Raw genomic sequence first — 15,880 nt, 5'->3', positions numbered from 1 at the left:
GAAAAGCATTTTTTTCCCAGAGACCTTCCTGAAATTCCCTTAAGGCCCCAAGTGCAACTGCAGAATTGAGCATTTTAATATATTCAGGAAACACCCATTTGACAACAGCCCTTGTTGATGATTGGATCTTTTGAGTCATGGTTACAAAATAAATCAATCCATGAGAATAGAGAGATGTTCTCAGAGGTGATTTGAATTCCAGTGTGTCCTGTGTTCTTCAGGCAGCCCAGTGACCCCATCCCAGGCTGGGGAAGAATCCTTGAGCCAGAGCTTGGCGCCGCATCCAAAACCTCACGACAGGAGCTGTGCCTCGAGTGGAGGTGAGAGGTTTATTATTTCACACATTCTGTGTGTGCCTTCATCATGCACACCCCCTATTTCTCATAAACTCTCTGCCTGCTGAGCAGGGAAAAGGAAAAGCTGAGTGGGAAGCGGGAGGGATCTGTCTGCAAGAGGCTCTTGTGCCTCTCGCGCACGCAGGTGCGACGGCCTCATCAGCTGCAGTGCCCCTGCTTCACACCGAGCCTGCATGAATAAACACTCCCAGATTAGCTGGTAGGCCTTTCATTTAGCATTTCAAGGTATGACTGTGTTTCTGGCATGTGGTGTAATCACAGGGAAGAGTTTTGATGGATAGCAGAGGAGGAGAGGGAGAGAGATGCTCACTGAGGCCAGCTGATGCATATGGGGTCATTTATGTCTTGTCCATAAACTTATGAAGTACAAGAAGAGACTCCTGGGAGGCCAATGACACTAATGGAAAAGTTAAGTGTGAGACTGTACAGCTGGACTTGATGGTTTTTATTCAGAGTTGTTATTAATTTAGACAAAAGCAATCTAAAGCTGTCAGGAGTGAAACCTCTGAATTCACTTCTGTAAATTATCATAGTGTCCATCACCACAATAACAGCAACTCAGGTGTGGATGTTTGCCTTAGAGGTGAATCTCAACCTGCTGGCTTAACTTGTGATTTGGAAGGGAAAAATTACCTTTCATTCTCTAATAAGCTGTGGTGATCTTGAAAGTGTTAAGCTTGAAAGTCTTACAAAATGAAAGTGTGGGCCCATAGCAAAGGCAATAAGTTGAGTAGCAGGCATTACCCTTTAACTAGACTGTGGATGGCCATCAGAGGCCATTAGTTCCCAAATTCCAAATATTCACAGATATTTCTGTTATTGTAAGGAAAACTGGCGCCAGCAGCAGTGAACTTTTGGTCTCATTTCCAGTTACACTTGAGTACAAGCTGTACCATGTAATAGTTGTAACATTTTTTTCCTTCAGAAAGCATCCCTCACCCTGATGAGAATTGCAGCCTGAAAAAGATCATTCTGATTCAGTGATCTCAGCTGTCACCTCTCTGACCTCACAAAATAGACTTTTCATCTTTTGTGTATCACCTCCTGCTTTCCCTGGGCACAGTGCATTCTCATCACCTCCTCCTCCAGGCTGACATTTGATTCATTGAGCTGCATTCTGATAGAGAAATCCCACATTAGCCCCTCTTCTTGGGAGACTGACAAAACCTTTGTGATGGATAAGCTTTCCTCTGAAGTTTAAGATAGCCTAGTGTATACCTGCCTTTTTTTGTGATTCTGCACCTATGGGGTAGGGCAGCTTCAGAACCAGAACATCTGTTACATGATATTTTTAAACTCTAGCCGTGGAGAAGCAGAAAATGATTTCATGTAATGTTAAACAACAGCTAGGTTCTCTTTCCTTTTCCTTATCTAAGGAAACATAACTCTGTGCCTGTGTCCCTAATTAGTAACACTTGCAAGCCTTGACCTTTCAACAGAGACCTCAGCTCAGCCTCATCTGTAGAGAATTGCCCCTATGATGTAGCTGTGCATAATAATAAAAACAATTTAAAACGCATTAAAACGTTAAAAAACCCCACCAAAACCCAAACCACTTAAAAGCTTAGACCCAGACTTCTCCACATTTATTCATGTTGAGCAGTAATTTGCTCTGGTAATGGTCCCAATGAGGCAGTTTTAAGACACTGTGGACTGAAAGTAAGAGCATTGTTTAATAAATAAGCAGTTGTGTCCTTCTTTGTTCATTTATGGCTCAATGGTCTTTGTGTCCAGTTCATGATTTGTTCCCAGGACCAGCCTACTTTCAACACTTTGCTCCTTTGCCTTGTTTTGTCTGATTATTTCTCATAATCTGGTAGGAAAAAAAAAAAAGGGTTGCTAAAGCACCAGCTGGAGTGCAGTGATTTTGTCCAGACTGCTGTCACTGTTAGGGATGAGTGAAAATGTTTATTTACTGAGTGACAGTAAGGCTTTTTTTTCTTTTTATATGCCACAACCATATATTGCCAGGCCTCAATTTCTTATTCCAGATCATGGAAGTGTCGTCTCTCTGAAATAATTGTAAAATTTAACTAGCTCTTTTTCATAAACATTGATTCAATATACCTATCTGTCTAGTTCAGAAAAAACAAAAAAAAAAAGAAAGCCAGACTCCAAAACCAATACATTGTCTCTTAGTTGGTTCTGTGGACTGAAGAAAAATAATGCAATATACAATTATTTTCTCTCTAGTCAGAGCACTTGTCCAGCGATTTCCATGGGATTTTCCACCTGATTACTTTAAACTGGACTTCTCCCTTTGTATCAATAAATGAAAAAAAACAAATTATAAGTGTTTACAGCATAAGAGCTGCTATTGGTTGTACCTTAAATCTAACTTGTACAGGCTCTCAGATTTCCTTATTTTTACTTCATCTCATGGAGAAAATAATGGCTTTCAGTTTTATTTGGAGAAGAAATTATGGTAAGCCTCAGTACCAGGGGGGCTTTACTGTAGGTTGGATTCCTATTCTAATTAGGATGGAGTTATGTTAAAATAAATTCCCCACCTTGAAGGTTTCATGCATTAGAGAACAAAATTTCTGCTTTTAACAAAGGTTTTACTGTTACATCAGCAAAATTGAGAGCAAAATCTGTGCCTGCTTTCCCTTTTTTGTGGAGTCAGTAACAGTGGCTGCCCACTGTCAGACAAAATAAGATCAAAATTTGTCTGCTATTATGCATTTTACTGGTGTCTCCTCTTTGCAATAGAGATACCAAATCTATCCAGGTGATGTTTCAATGCCCAACAACTTGTGAGAAACACTCCCCTGTCTGTGTAGGAGCTGAATAATCAGTGAACCCAATCCAGGCCTTGGTGTGAGTCCCAGGGATGCTGTGTGATGGTTACCACAGGGCTTGGATTCGGAGGAATGTGTTTTTCCAAGATTAAAAGAGGGAGTATGAGCCTGATTCAAGGAGTTCATTCCCTCCAAGGTGATATTGTCCATCAAGTTTGATCTTTTATGCAAGTATATATTATACACTGCAGATTATCCTTTCCTGGGCTGTTTTCCCCCCAGATATTTCTGTTTTTAAATGTTAAAAATTATGAATATTACTGTTTGATCCAGTATGTAGGGATGTTTCTCTTTAGCTCCCCCCACTTTAATGCTAAAGAAAGAATACTCTTTGTTAAGTGCTGTTAACCTCCAGATTAGAAGATGTGGGGTTTTTAAATTCGGATTTGGAGTATCTGAAAAGAATAATGTGTCTACATTTACATTCCAGACTTCTGGAGCTGTGATGAAAACAAGATTAAAGAAGAAATCATTGGCAATGGAGTGCTACAACAACTGAACTGCTGACTTTTCAGTGGATACTAAGGTACCTTTACTGCCATTTTAGCAAAATGGGCTAAATTCTCTTCTATATTGTATTCTGAATTTCAAGAGGTACATATAGAGGAAAATGCTGCCCTGCTACTGAAAGTGTTCGTTTCTCTGCATTTTTCTATTAATGCTGGATTTTTTGCTGTTGCACATGTAAGTTATACATGTGTAAGGGCCTTTTCCTGCAGCTGCCATGCAAATAGCTGTGTATTTTAGATGGCTGAGATCATACCTAACTCATCTCCCTTAAAAGCTACCCTTAATTTCAACACCTCCTCCCCCTGCTACTTGACCCAGGCTGTGTCTGAGCTACTCAGCTGTGGAAACAACTGCAAAGGAAACAGATAATGATGGTAAACTGGCGTGTCATGCTTCTCTTTGTGTATGGCCATTGTAATAGAGATCCAGCAGGCCAACAATGACTCATCAGTGGCACCAAGCCTGCAATTTTGCTGTGTTTGCAGTTTCAGAGAAGAAAAGAAGCTCACAATGACACGTATTAAACTTTCAGATGATGCAGAAATGATGACGTACATCACTTTTATTATCAGCCAGACTCCAGGGAGAGGGTGTCAGATCTTTATGCAGCCCAGGTGCACATTTTTTTTATAATTTAATCAGCTCAAAGCACCCTCATTTCACCAGAGAACTCTAATTCATGCCTTGAAAACCACACCATGCCCTCTGTCTGTCAGTAAATTACAGCTCACCATTCATAACCCTTACCTGCATTTAATCCAGCGCCCTCTGCGAGGAGTTCAGCCAGCTCTGCTCCACAAGCTGAAAAAGCTGGACAAAAAATGCCATGAATTATCTTCATGGGGATTATGAATAGCAAAAGGGACTGCTTAAAAAAACACCAACAACCCAACAAGCAGCTGATAATTTGGTTTATGCAAATGCATGTGAGAAGTGTATTCGTGCTGGTCTCTGGGAATGATCCTCAGCTCAGCAAGGATGAATTGGTTGAGGGAGAGAGCCAGATCGCTGTCTAATTTCCTCTTTTCTGCCCCTTTTCCTTTCCCCATGTTGTCACAGGCCAGGGAATAGGCTGGCAGGCTGAGGAAGCAGCAATCCTGTGGGGGAAATTCAGCTCACCTCTTGGCCAGATCAAAGTCAAATTTTGAAACCCAGTTAGGTATGATCTCAGCGACCTAAACTATACAGTTATTTGCATGACAGCTACAGGAAAAGGCACTTTAAAAATGTAAGGTGCATGTGCAACAGCAAAAGATCCAACATTAATAGACAAATTCAGAAAAGGGAACACATTAAGTAGCTGGGCATCATTTTCCTCTGTATGTACGTGTTGAAACTTAAAATAAAGTACAGGAGAGAGGGGTGGGGTTAGAGGGATGACCTAAGAAATGCCATGGGGAGTGGGATGCATTTCCAGAGGGTAGAAACATGATTCAGGGCTGGGAGGAGGTTTTGGAGGGAGTGTGTGTGAGTTTGCTTTGCCTACCAAGAGTTCCTGCCAGCATGGGTATTCCTAATTCCCAGTTGGGTGTTCCCTAATTCCCATTCCTAATTCTCATGTGCCTCTCTCCCTCTGCTTGCCCCACCCTGGAGAGCTCCTCATGGCCCTGAGTGCTGGAATTGGCCACCTTGGTGTCCCCCAAAAAGCTTAATGGAGAAGCTGGAGCTGCTGTTTTGAAAGCTGTCCAAAGAGGATTTAGATGCTCTGCTCTCATTAAAAAAACTGGTGGGAAAACAGGTGCCAAAATCTTCCTGTTGACATTGTAAATCTGCCTGCACCAAAAATCTCCAGAGAGAGTTGAGAAAGACAAATGCCTCTTCAGCTGACTGGCACTGGCTGATATCACACCAGTTTCAAAGTATTTTCTTTTTCTTATGTCTTTTTGTCTTTGCCCACTTCAAAATGAATGGTGGGGATGGGGAGTAAAAACCCACCTAAGAATTTTTAAAATGTTTTTCATTTGGAATGATATTCTTCTCTTATTTAAATTTCATTTTAAATGGAATTTAAAAAAAATCCCACTAGTCAACCAAAAAATTAATTTTCTTGCTGTTCTAGTTAAAACTATTTCTAGGGACAGAACCTGCCAGTCTTTGTAGGCATTAGCATAAACTAGGAGAAAATATTGAAAATTAAGAAATGTACTTTATTTTTCATCACCAAAAGAGTGTTTTTACATTCAAAGAGTGGGTGAAGAAAAGATAGTCAAAGCTTAATCTCCACTTAACCAAAACATTACTATACATTTTACTCTCATGAATAATTCACAAGAAATGAGTCACAACTAGGAGTGAAAAAAGCTTCCATAGACATGAAGAAAAATATTAACAGTGGTTACTACTTGCTTTAAAAGAGTACTGAAAAATAAAAATGCTGTGGAGGTTAGAGGGGACCAACATGCTTAATTTCTGTTAGCTGAGCTTTGTCATTTGGTAATCAAGGTAAATAGTGCAGGTTTTATGAAAGGAAAATAAGTTATCTTAAAAATTCATGATTCCTGCTTAACACATCTGAACGTTTATAAATTTAAAAGATCCAAAACATCTAAAGAAATCTTATTGGCTCATTCAGAGTAGCATTAAGTATAATGACAAAAGTCCATCTATGTGATTGTAGGGAAGTTTCTGATAACCTGATACATTTCCTCTGGTGATTAAAATATTTTGCATGATGAGCTGAGACACTGGAGTATTTTTCAGATTTGTAGATTTGTCAGTGTCATCAGAGTTAAAGATTAACAGGGCTCCCATGGCCTGTGCTTGGAATTTACCAATAGTACCTGAATAAATTAGTCCAGATCCTCTTTCCAGAAAAGACCTGCTGCCCAGCAGTATCATGTCCCCAGATAAAAGTAATCCTGATGTTTTTTTCTCTGATATTCTTGGTGATGGTGAAGTTAAACATGCTTCAGATCCATACAGAATGACTGAACTAATCCTTTTTCCCTTCCTATTTTTGATAATTCCCACCTCTCCATAGTGGGAAGTCTGTTGCTGATGAGCAGTGGTGTTCAGTATTTTGGAATTTCAACTCTGCAAAGACTGTGCAGTTCAGTTTGATGCCTTGGGAGTGGAGGTGGATGTGATGGAGCAACAGGTTGAGGCTGCACAATGACATACACAGATCAGAACAGGGACAAATCCCTGGAAGCCCTCAAAAAAAGCTGTAAACAGATCTGAAAATAAGTCTGAATGCCAGACTTGGGATGGTGGCACGCATCTCTCTGCATGTTTGAGCTATGTCAGAGCAGCTGAAGGTTGGGTGTAGTTAGAGGGGACATCACAGAGTGTATCCATGTGTGCAGGTTGTGGATTCTGCCCAGTATTGATGGGACACAAAATTTGCATTTTCTGATAGTCTGTGTGAGTGGTGAGCGCTTTAAATTTCAAATAGCTTCAAGCCCACAAGGTTTGCCAGCACCATAGAAAGATGAAAAGTTGCTGCAAACCATTTTCCCTCTAATTCTTTACTGAAACACTTCCCCTTACTTATTTTAAAAGCAATAAGTATTTCCCCAGGGGATTTCTTGGCTTTCCAGCTCTTTTGCTGGTGCCAGATACCAGTGCCAGGGCTTTCTGTTGTGGTTCCAGTGCTTCTTGTGCAGGAATTGTCTGGAGGCCACAGGGTGATTTGGCTGCAGGCAGCAGAGGGGGCTGCCATGGCATTGACTCCTGGTGTGTTTCAGATTATCACAATTGACCTGGGGGTGAAAGGCTCTGGATCCCATTACCAACTCCCTGAGTCATCCTGCTCCTTCCAGCAGGGCTCAAAACAGCTGATGCAGGATGCTCCTGCTCAATAGCATCTGCACTAAGAGCACTTACTCAGATTTATTGGCCAGCATAACTTTCAGGTTTTGTTTATTGAACAGCAAATTGGTATTTTTATGGAGCTGCACTCGTGATGAAATCCTCAAGTCCTTATGCATCTCAACTTTTTGCTGAGGACAGATATCTTGAGTAAGAAGTAAAGGCAAGGCAGTCTGAAGTTATTTTAGAATCCTAGCATACTGTGAGTCACAACAATTTACTGGATATATTCAAAGCTCTGAATTCAGGAAATCCCCTGGTGTGACATTTTTCTGATTTGAATGCTGTGGCATCCTTTAATTTGTGATTGGGACTTAGGACACGTTCTCATTACTGCTGTCTGAAAGGCTGCACATCTTTGCATTTCAGCCCTATTGTTTAGTGTGTGTCTCTGAACGGAGGAGAGCTGAGATAAAACAGTCCCAGAGTCAGGGAGGGGAATCCTTCTTGCTCTTGGATGCAGGTGAAAATCTGGACCATCACCACCCTGACATGTTTATCAGCTGATTTTTTCTTTTCCTTTTTTTCACATTACTCTAAACAGCAGATGGTGTGTCCCATTCTGTCTGTATTACCCTCTAACCAGCTTTTGGTTGAATGATAAAACAAAAATGAAGCTGCTAGGCACCATCTCAAAATTTTCACTGCTTTCTTCTATTTCTACATAAAAATTGTGTGATCAGATGCATTGCAGACAATCACAGCACCAGAATTTGGTAGGGATGAACTTCAAGTGCTTTGCTTCAACATAATTTAGTCTCTATGGTCAGATTTTAATTTTTTTCTGCTCCTCTCACTTACTTTGAAATAGTTCCACTTAAAAGTGCTGCATGATCCAAAAGTTAGTGTCAAATAGATAATTTGGGCTAATAGAAACAAAATTTGCTTGAATAAATCCCAGATAATCTTTTGCAGAGCTATTCTCATAAAATTGTATAGAAAAGAGTTTTATACAATAAGCACTAAAATTTTGGGTAGTCAGTGTTGGATTCATGTTGAACTTCTTTTCTCCAGACACACTTAAACTGTGGAATTGTTTTCCTGAACTTCAAGGCAGTGTATTTATTTTAGATATAAAATTTGTAAGTTACCTATGTTCGTCAGGCATCCTAACTGGTAATTTCCCACACTGTCATGTGGTTGTACTGTTATTTTTTTGGTTGTTTGTTTTGGTTTTTTTTTTCACTTGTGCAATGCTAAAATTGTCATAGATTGTCAGGGCAACAAAGAAATTGCTTCTTTATGTCCCCAGTGCATTTGGTTGACAATTAATTATGAATTTTGAAAAGTGATTTTGGGGCACTGGAGAAAATAATAAAAAAAAAAATCTCGGCTATAGGAACAGCAGGGATAAACATTTGCTTTTATATGGAAATGTAGAAAAAAAAGAACAGAACTGTCTTTTAAAGCATCTTTTCTTTAAAAATATCACTACAAATTATTTATATTATTGATTGCACATGAAATTGAGGAGCAGACTTCTTATTTTTGAATATTTCTGATCTTCTTGTTCTTCCAGGCACCTTAAAGCCTGTAAATAGAAATGACAAATCATTTAGGAAAAACAGTTTGGAAAGCCTTAGTTGAGAATGGCCAGAATTTCAAATGAGAAGTGGCAAAAGCAAAAAAAACCAGAGTAATCAGAAGATTTTATAGGTTTTATTGTCATTAGTGAAAAGAAGAGCAGTCTGGAAGGAAGTGGGCACATTAAATATAACTAAGTCTGCCACATTTCCATCTGCTTTTATGTATCCAAACCAGAAAGGAGCCACCTGCTAATCAGAAATGCCATGTCTCATTTATGAATGCAATTAGTCTTTTTTAGTTAATTGTCTTAATTAGTTTGGAAAACTTTAAACATACGGGCAGACAGCAGAAGATCAAAAGATAACAGTGCTGCAAATGGAAGTCATAAAAATATGATGAGTAATCAAAGGAGTTCAGGGTAAAATCATGAAAATTGCAGCATAAACAAGGTTGTGGTAAAAATAATAATTAAAAACCTCAGCCAATTTTAGCAAAACATTATCTAAAGAAAACATTATCTAAACAAAACATAGGTTAAAAATGGGAGAGGGAGAATAGCAGTGAAAATTGTGTTCCCAATACCTTGGTTCCTTCCTTACCTCCAAAAATCCCATGATATAAACACAGACTGAGGAAAAGGCAAATAAAAAGAGCTCAGTTCACCATATTTAAGTATTCTGGTTAAGTACACACCTACTTTGTCTAGCCTTTAGCTATTTCTTTATATATTATTTTTGCTTCTTCAGTTCTTTTCATGTAAAAACCCTACATAAGTAGGTTATTTACAAAGCACACACTGCCATTGAGGGCAACAGTAAATGAATTTCTAGATTTTCTCAAGACTTTTACCCACTTTTTTTTTTTGTTGCTACAGTGTGAGCACAGCCAAATTCATCCATGGAATTTGTACAAAAAAGATAGTGCATCTTTCACTGAGGAGCAGAGGACCTCTGCCTTTGGAAGCAGAATTTTGGAGTTGGGTCAGTATTGACTTAATTCTTTGGTGCTGGTTTCAACCTGCCAGTTGTTAATTTTGGTTTAGTTCTGGTCAGTGATATTCCTACCCCTTGGGGTAAATTCCATGCCTTGAGCAACTCCAGTGAAGTCCTTGGACAAGCACTGATTCTTTAGGAGGTTTGAATTGCTGTGATGTATCCATGAAAAGCCCATTCCCACTAATTATTTTCTTTTATTTCCCTGGGATTTCTCTATAATTTCACCCCTTCCTTCTGCAAATCTGTACTTCCAGGGTCAAACCATCCCAGGGCCAAGAACTAGAGGATGTGTGCCTGATGTTTTGAGTATTTTGAAGACTGCTGGAAGCATTTTTGCTGCTTGGCATTGCAGGGGGCACCCCTAACTTCAGCCCTTCCCAGCTGGAGCAGTTCTTTGGCTGGATGACTCTGAAATGAGCTGCATCCATTCCATGCAGCAGAGCAACGATGTCATTTTGGCACAAATGTGTTTGTTTAGTTGAATTCAGGAGGTGTCTGGGATGTGCAACCTTGATTTTTATGAAAGAGAGCACCCAGGTGGCTTGCAAGACATCTGGAGTGTCAGGCAATGATTGGCTTGTAGCACAAACCAGATTTTTGTGATAGAGATGAGGAAGAGTGAGCTTTAATTAAAAATCCTCTCAGCTTATCTTCTCACTCAGGGGAATGTGATTTTTCAACCATTAAAAGCAACTGGAGCGTTGCAGTATTTTTATTTTTTTTTTTTTTCTGGAAGGAGAAATAACTCCTAATAGAGTGAGCTGTGCAATTCAGAAAATTCAAATGGGCCCCATTTGCTCTGCTCTGTAGAGGATGCAGTTTCTCCACTCACATCAAATACCCATCATGCTAAACAGGGAGTCAACCATCACCTGAATTAAACAAAATCCAGGGAATTGCAGGGAAACTGGAAAAAGGCCTCAGCTTGAAAAAAAATGACAGACGAGCACGAAGCCTGGATGTTTGTGAGCACAAATTAACATTTCTTAATTGTCTAAAATACTGGTTTCACCTGCTCTGTTGTTGGAGTTGATCTGCATAGACAGATAAAATATTGGCAGTTATTTGCAAGTTGTCAATAAATCAATAACTGATGTTAAACCACTTGAACTGAGCAGTTTTTTTCCACCTATGGTGCTGCTGAACAGCAAGATCACACTGTTGTGAGGCTGGAAGATGAAAACACTGAACTGCAGAGAACTTTCAGCTCTTTTGTGATATTGTGATGTTGCTCAGAGATATTATAGCTTCTCCATGCCTTAAATAGTATGTGTGTTGTACTGATATTATTGCTTCTGTCCTTTGTAGTTATGAAAAAAATCCAGGGCCTATATCAGACAGCAAATTAACTTTTTTCCTCTATGTACAATGCTTATTTTGTAGTAGATGAAAGCGGGAAAAAAAGTAAATAATCCCACAACTCTCTCCTTTACTTCAATTGCTGAAGAAAAAGTGAATAAGAGCAGGTGTTTGAAAAACCCTCTCACATAAAGATTTCCACTTTCTTTGGAAAGCAAGAATATTGAAGGGAACCTACAATTCTTAGTTTCCTCTAGAAACAGTAACACTGACCTTCCTCTAATCCTTTTGACCTACTATTGTAAGGCTGCTTATAAACAGAAATAGAAACCACATGCTGTCAGTCAGGGCATCCTTAATTTCTCATCCTGAGTAAAATCAAACTAAATCCTTTGTGAAAGAGCTCATAATTCTTCTCCTTTCTTGCAGCTGAGAAGGATCATAATGGAAAGTGACACTGAAAAATCACAGGTGGGTAAGAGTTGTGGCAACACCTTTTAGAACTGAAAAATATCCATCCAAGAGAGAAAAGGATGTGGGTTTGATGGCTTTTTGTTTGTACGTTTGGGCTTGGTTGGGTGGGTTGGCTGGTTTTTGTGTGTGTGCACTCCTACAAACAGCCTCTTTATTATAACAACCTTCTTTTAAAAGGGAATTTAACTGTTCCTCAGAAATTAGAAATTAGTGTAATTGTCTTTTTAAACCATCTCAGAGCCATGGGTTCAGTGGGGATGTTCAGGCAGGCAGACTGTAGGTCAAAGGAAAACACCTAAAATGCCTTCAGCATAGATTTGAGGGTCTCAGAAACATTGGTTTGCACAAGGAAATTGTGAGGAACCAATTTAATTTTGATTCAGACATTTTAGTTTGTCTCAACCCTGGCTGTCAAAAATATCTTTCCCTTCTAGGCAGTTTGACTTGTAAAGGTAGATAGACACTAAATAAATCCCAGTTTGTAGGCGTGGGTATCTTCATAAATTACTTTTAATTACAGATGGAGATATCAATAACAAGAAAAAAAGGGAAGGATTAAAGAGAAGAGCAATTTTTAGAGAAGTCCTGGTTGGTCTTGAAAGACACTGTCCAAGTAGGAACAAAATCAGAATTCCACTTGCATGTATTCATAAATAATTGATTAGAAGGAGTCATGTGCTTCTAGAAGATAACATGATTCTAGGAAAAAATAAAAAAAAATGTGACTATTGCTTTTTAGGAGCTAATTGGTGTTGTTGCTACTTTTTTAACCTTTTAGTCCCTTTATTTAGTTATAAATGTTACTGTGTCTTGGCTCCTCATTTACGCTAAGGCAGTTTTGATTATGTAAAAGAATGGATTGCACAAACATCTCTCAGGATAGGGTTAGGTGTTAATGAACCTGCTCTTTGGTTAGGGACTGCAAGAAGTCATCTTTATTGATTCTGTGGGGCTCAATATATTTTTTAAATTCTTTTAGATTATTATTTATTTAATTTTTTTACATTTTTTATTCCGTATCTTCCTTTAGTGAGCTGTAGCAAGATATTGTCTGGTGTCCAGTGTATCAAGCATCCTGGATAATGGATTGCCATCCCAAATATCAAGCAATTCAAGTGATAGATTTTCATCCCATGACAAGTCAGGAGCAATTGCTCTTGGGGTCAGAATAGAACTGGTGGTGCAACCGTAGTTCAGAACAGCAGAGATTCTATGAAGCCTTTTGTTTCCATGAAGTTCCTCATTTGCTCACAAAGTTCCTGATTTATAGTAAATAAATGTGTCTGGATATTTCCCAATATTTGAGTGTTAAAAAAAAATTAGTGAAAATCTGATGTGACTAAAGTACTAAATTTTTTTTCTCTGAGCTACTTGGAAGCATGTGGATAGTGAGGTAATTGCTCCTTAATTCTTTTTGGAGTGATGGACTGATCAGGGATCAGTCCATCAGGGATCAGGGATCCTATTGCTTGTCAGAATGGGTTTGGTTAGGAGGAAACACATCTCAACTCCAAGACCGTGTTTCTCCTAAAAGGAAAGTACAACCAGTTGGGTGTCTCTAGCAGATGCTGGGTGTTTTAGATGTTCAAACCCCAGAGATCAGATATTCAGGTGTAAACTTGTGCCTGTGTGTGCTGGTTCCACTGGAAATTCAGGGCTGGGTCTCCCCTACCCCAAGTCAGTGTGAATGTGTGTGTTTTTTTATATAAAGTGCAAAGCTATCTCGAAGAATGATTGAGACATGCACTGTGGCTAAGAAATGATCTAAAGAAAGTATTTTGAGAGATCCTGATTAGTGTGTTTAGTGTATTAGTGTACCTTTTGTACAGAAGAATTACATATTAAAAACAAATTGCAAACCATTGTGAGCTTTTGGGCTTAAAATGTAATTACAATATTTCTATTGTTTACTTCATCAGGTTTTGCTTTAAAGTCCTGAGATGCCATCAGTTTTGGGGAGAAATCTCTATCAAGGTTGTTCTGTTTGCTGCATCAGTCGCTCACTTACGTCGGGAGGACCCCGCAGCGCACGGCAGTGCCTCGAGATGCCAATTACTCTGATTTGGAATTTTGTGTACAGTAATTAAAGAGCCAGGTAGCAGCAGACATGTGTTGCCCCGAGATAACATGCTCCTTGGAAGGATCATGAGGCAGGAGGTGAAGTGAGTGCCTCCAGTGACCTGAGGAAGGCATTTATCTCAGCACTGCACGGGCCTGGGGGGCATTGCCACTGTGCACCAACTATCAGCACTATCAGCTGCTCTGTGATTGATTGCAGCATGTCAAACAGATGTTTAAAACATGTTCAGCCTTGTGCATCATGTGATAATTATGTCTGACTCTGAAGGACCAATATATCAGGTGTGAGGAGATAGGAGCATGAAGTGTTTGGGTTTGGTTTTTTTTTGTTTTCACTGGGATATGCATGACTGGCAAAAGTTATCTTGAAAGGGACTTTGAGCTCCAGAGTGCCACAGCTTCAGCAAACCCAACATCCATAATGGAGGAGTGTGCTCATGTGGAATTGGCTCAAGTGGAGCATTCAGAGCTGGTGTGTATTATTCCTTTTTTTCACAAATGTAGCTGTGCATGAGTGTGTGTTTGCACACCCAGAGCGATCTCCACAGTGTTTATTTTTAACCCATGATTATTTTTTCCCCCTGCCCAGTGCTGTGAATTGTTTCATTTTTCAGGTGACTGACAGGGAACATTTTTCCAGCAGCACAGAGCAGCCTGGCACTGTCCCTGGGACAAGGGTTGGCTGCTCAGCACAGCCCTGGCAGACAAAGGGCTTTGTGTGCCTGCTCTGCCCACAGGCACCACATCACACCCAGGAGAAAGGTCTACCTTTAATCTGGGCTGCTTGGGAAATCAAAGGGGGGGATTAAAACAAGAGCAGTGACTGATTTCCGTAGGAGATCACTTTCCTGTTTCATTTGATAGAATGAACAGCAGAATCAAAGCAAGGTTAGAAGCCCCATGTACCTTTTTTTTCCCAGCAATTTTTGTGATGTCACTTCACAAGGTGTTATAATAATGGAACACATGTGCAGTAACGATTTTAGAAATTTTCCTTATTATTTTTACCTTAGAATAATTTACATATAGCTGCTCTGACAAGGTGTGTGCCTTCTGAGTCATCAGGCTTGTAGTTAAACATGTTAAAGCTGATTAAATCTGCAGCTGTTTGTTTCTTTGCATTCTTTTGATCTCTGCTAAAAATAGCCCCAGTGCCTTCATAAGAACTAAATTTCAAAGGTATAGTGGGATGTTGGTTCAACATTTGATTTGAACAGCCAATAATGAACAGCAAAAATCTGGTTTGTGCTCAGAGGAAAGAGCAGTGAGAGGAAGGCAGGAGCTGTGCAAGAGTCCCCAAGCTTGGCTGGGCTGCCAAATGCTTTAACAAGGAGGGAAATGTTGTGCCCTTTAGTGGCAATGCCTCCCTACAAGGGAAATGTGCTTCTCTCATGCGTTTTAGACAAACTGGAAAATTTCCCCCCCCCCCCTTTTTTTTTTTGTTCTGTAAAATGAGGTTAAGGTGACAGTGCAGGATCTCGGCTCGTTCTATGCTGCCTTTCTTTGCACTTCAGTGGAATCCACATGGGATGGTGATATCCAACTCTGCATTGCTGCTATTTCTCACTTTAATGACCCTGGTAAATCTTTAATGATTGCCATCACTGTCAGAAGGGCACAAAGGACCCTCATCTGTCTTGATGCAACCTAAGAGAATATGCTCACAGATGTCAGTTAAAATAATGGCATTGGTGGTAGGTCACTTGGATTTTTATGGGTACCCACCTCTACTTGCAAAAAGCAGTAGAGAAATCCCACTCTTAATCGTTATAATCACTTAAAAAACCCTAACTGTCTATGTCTTAGGTTTTGAGGGTTTTTTTATTAACTAGGACAGCACATTCCAGACAAAAATAATTGAGACAGGCACTTCACAGGGATGGGCCTCCTCATTCATATATTCCAAAGCAGCTGAGACATAAGATCTTATTTTAAATTAGGCATTTCCAAGTGTGAGATTTTCATCCAAAACTTGCCTGAAAGTCCATGTCAGAAGAATCCATTCAACATTAGAACAAAGCTTTTTCCA

General features: G+C 39.6%; 1 long non-coding RNA gene across 1 annotated transcript; it reads left to right on the top strand.

Annotated features, from left to right (window-relative positions):
• The first annotated feature begins 227 nt into the window (after positions 1-227).
• Positions 228-15,188, top strand: LOC118690269 (uncharacterized). Its single transcript, XR_004980752.2, has 5 exons — positions 228-320; positions 3,588-3,683; positions 9,879-9,984; positions 11,728-11,769; positions 13,692-15,188. It is a non-coding gene; the product is annotated as an uncharacterized LOC118690269 (long non-coding RNA).
• Positions 15,189-15,880: the final 692 nt, after the last annotated feature.

The sequence above is a fragment of the Molothrus ater genome, chromosome 2, assembly GCF_012460135.2.
Source record: "Molothrus ater isolate BHLD 08-10-18 breed brown headed cowbird chromosome 2, BPBGC_Mater_1.1, whole genome shotgun sequence".
NCBI classification, from domain to species: domain Eukaryota; kingdom Metazoa; phylum Chordata; class Aves; order Passeriformes; family Icteridae; genus Molothrus; species Molothrus ater.
Note: the sequence above shows the minus strand (reverse complement) of the source record. Positions and strands in the feature narration are given on the sequence as shown.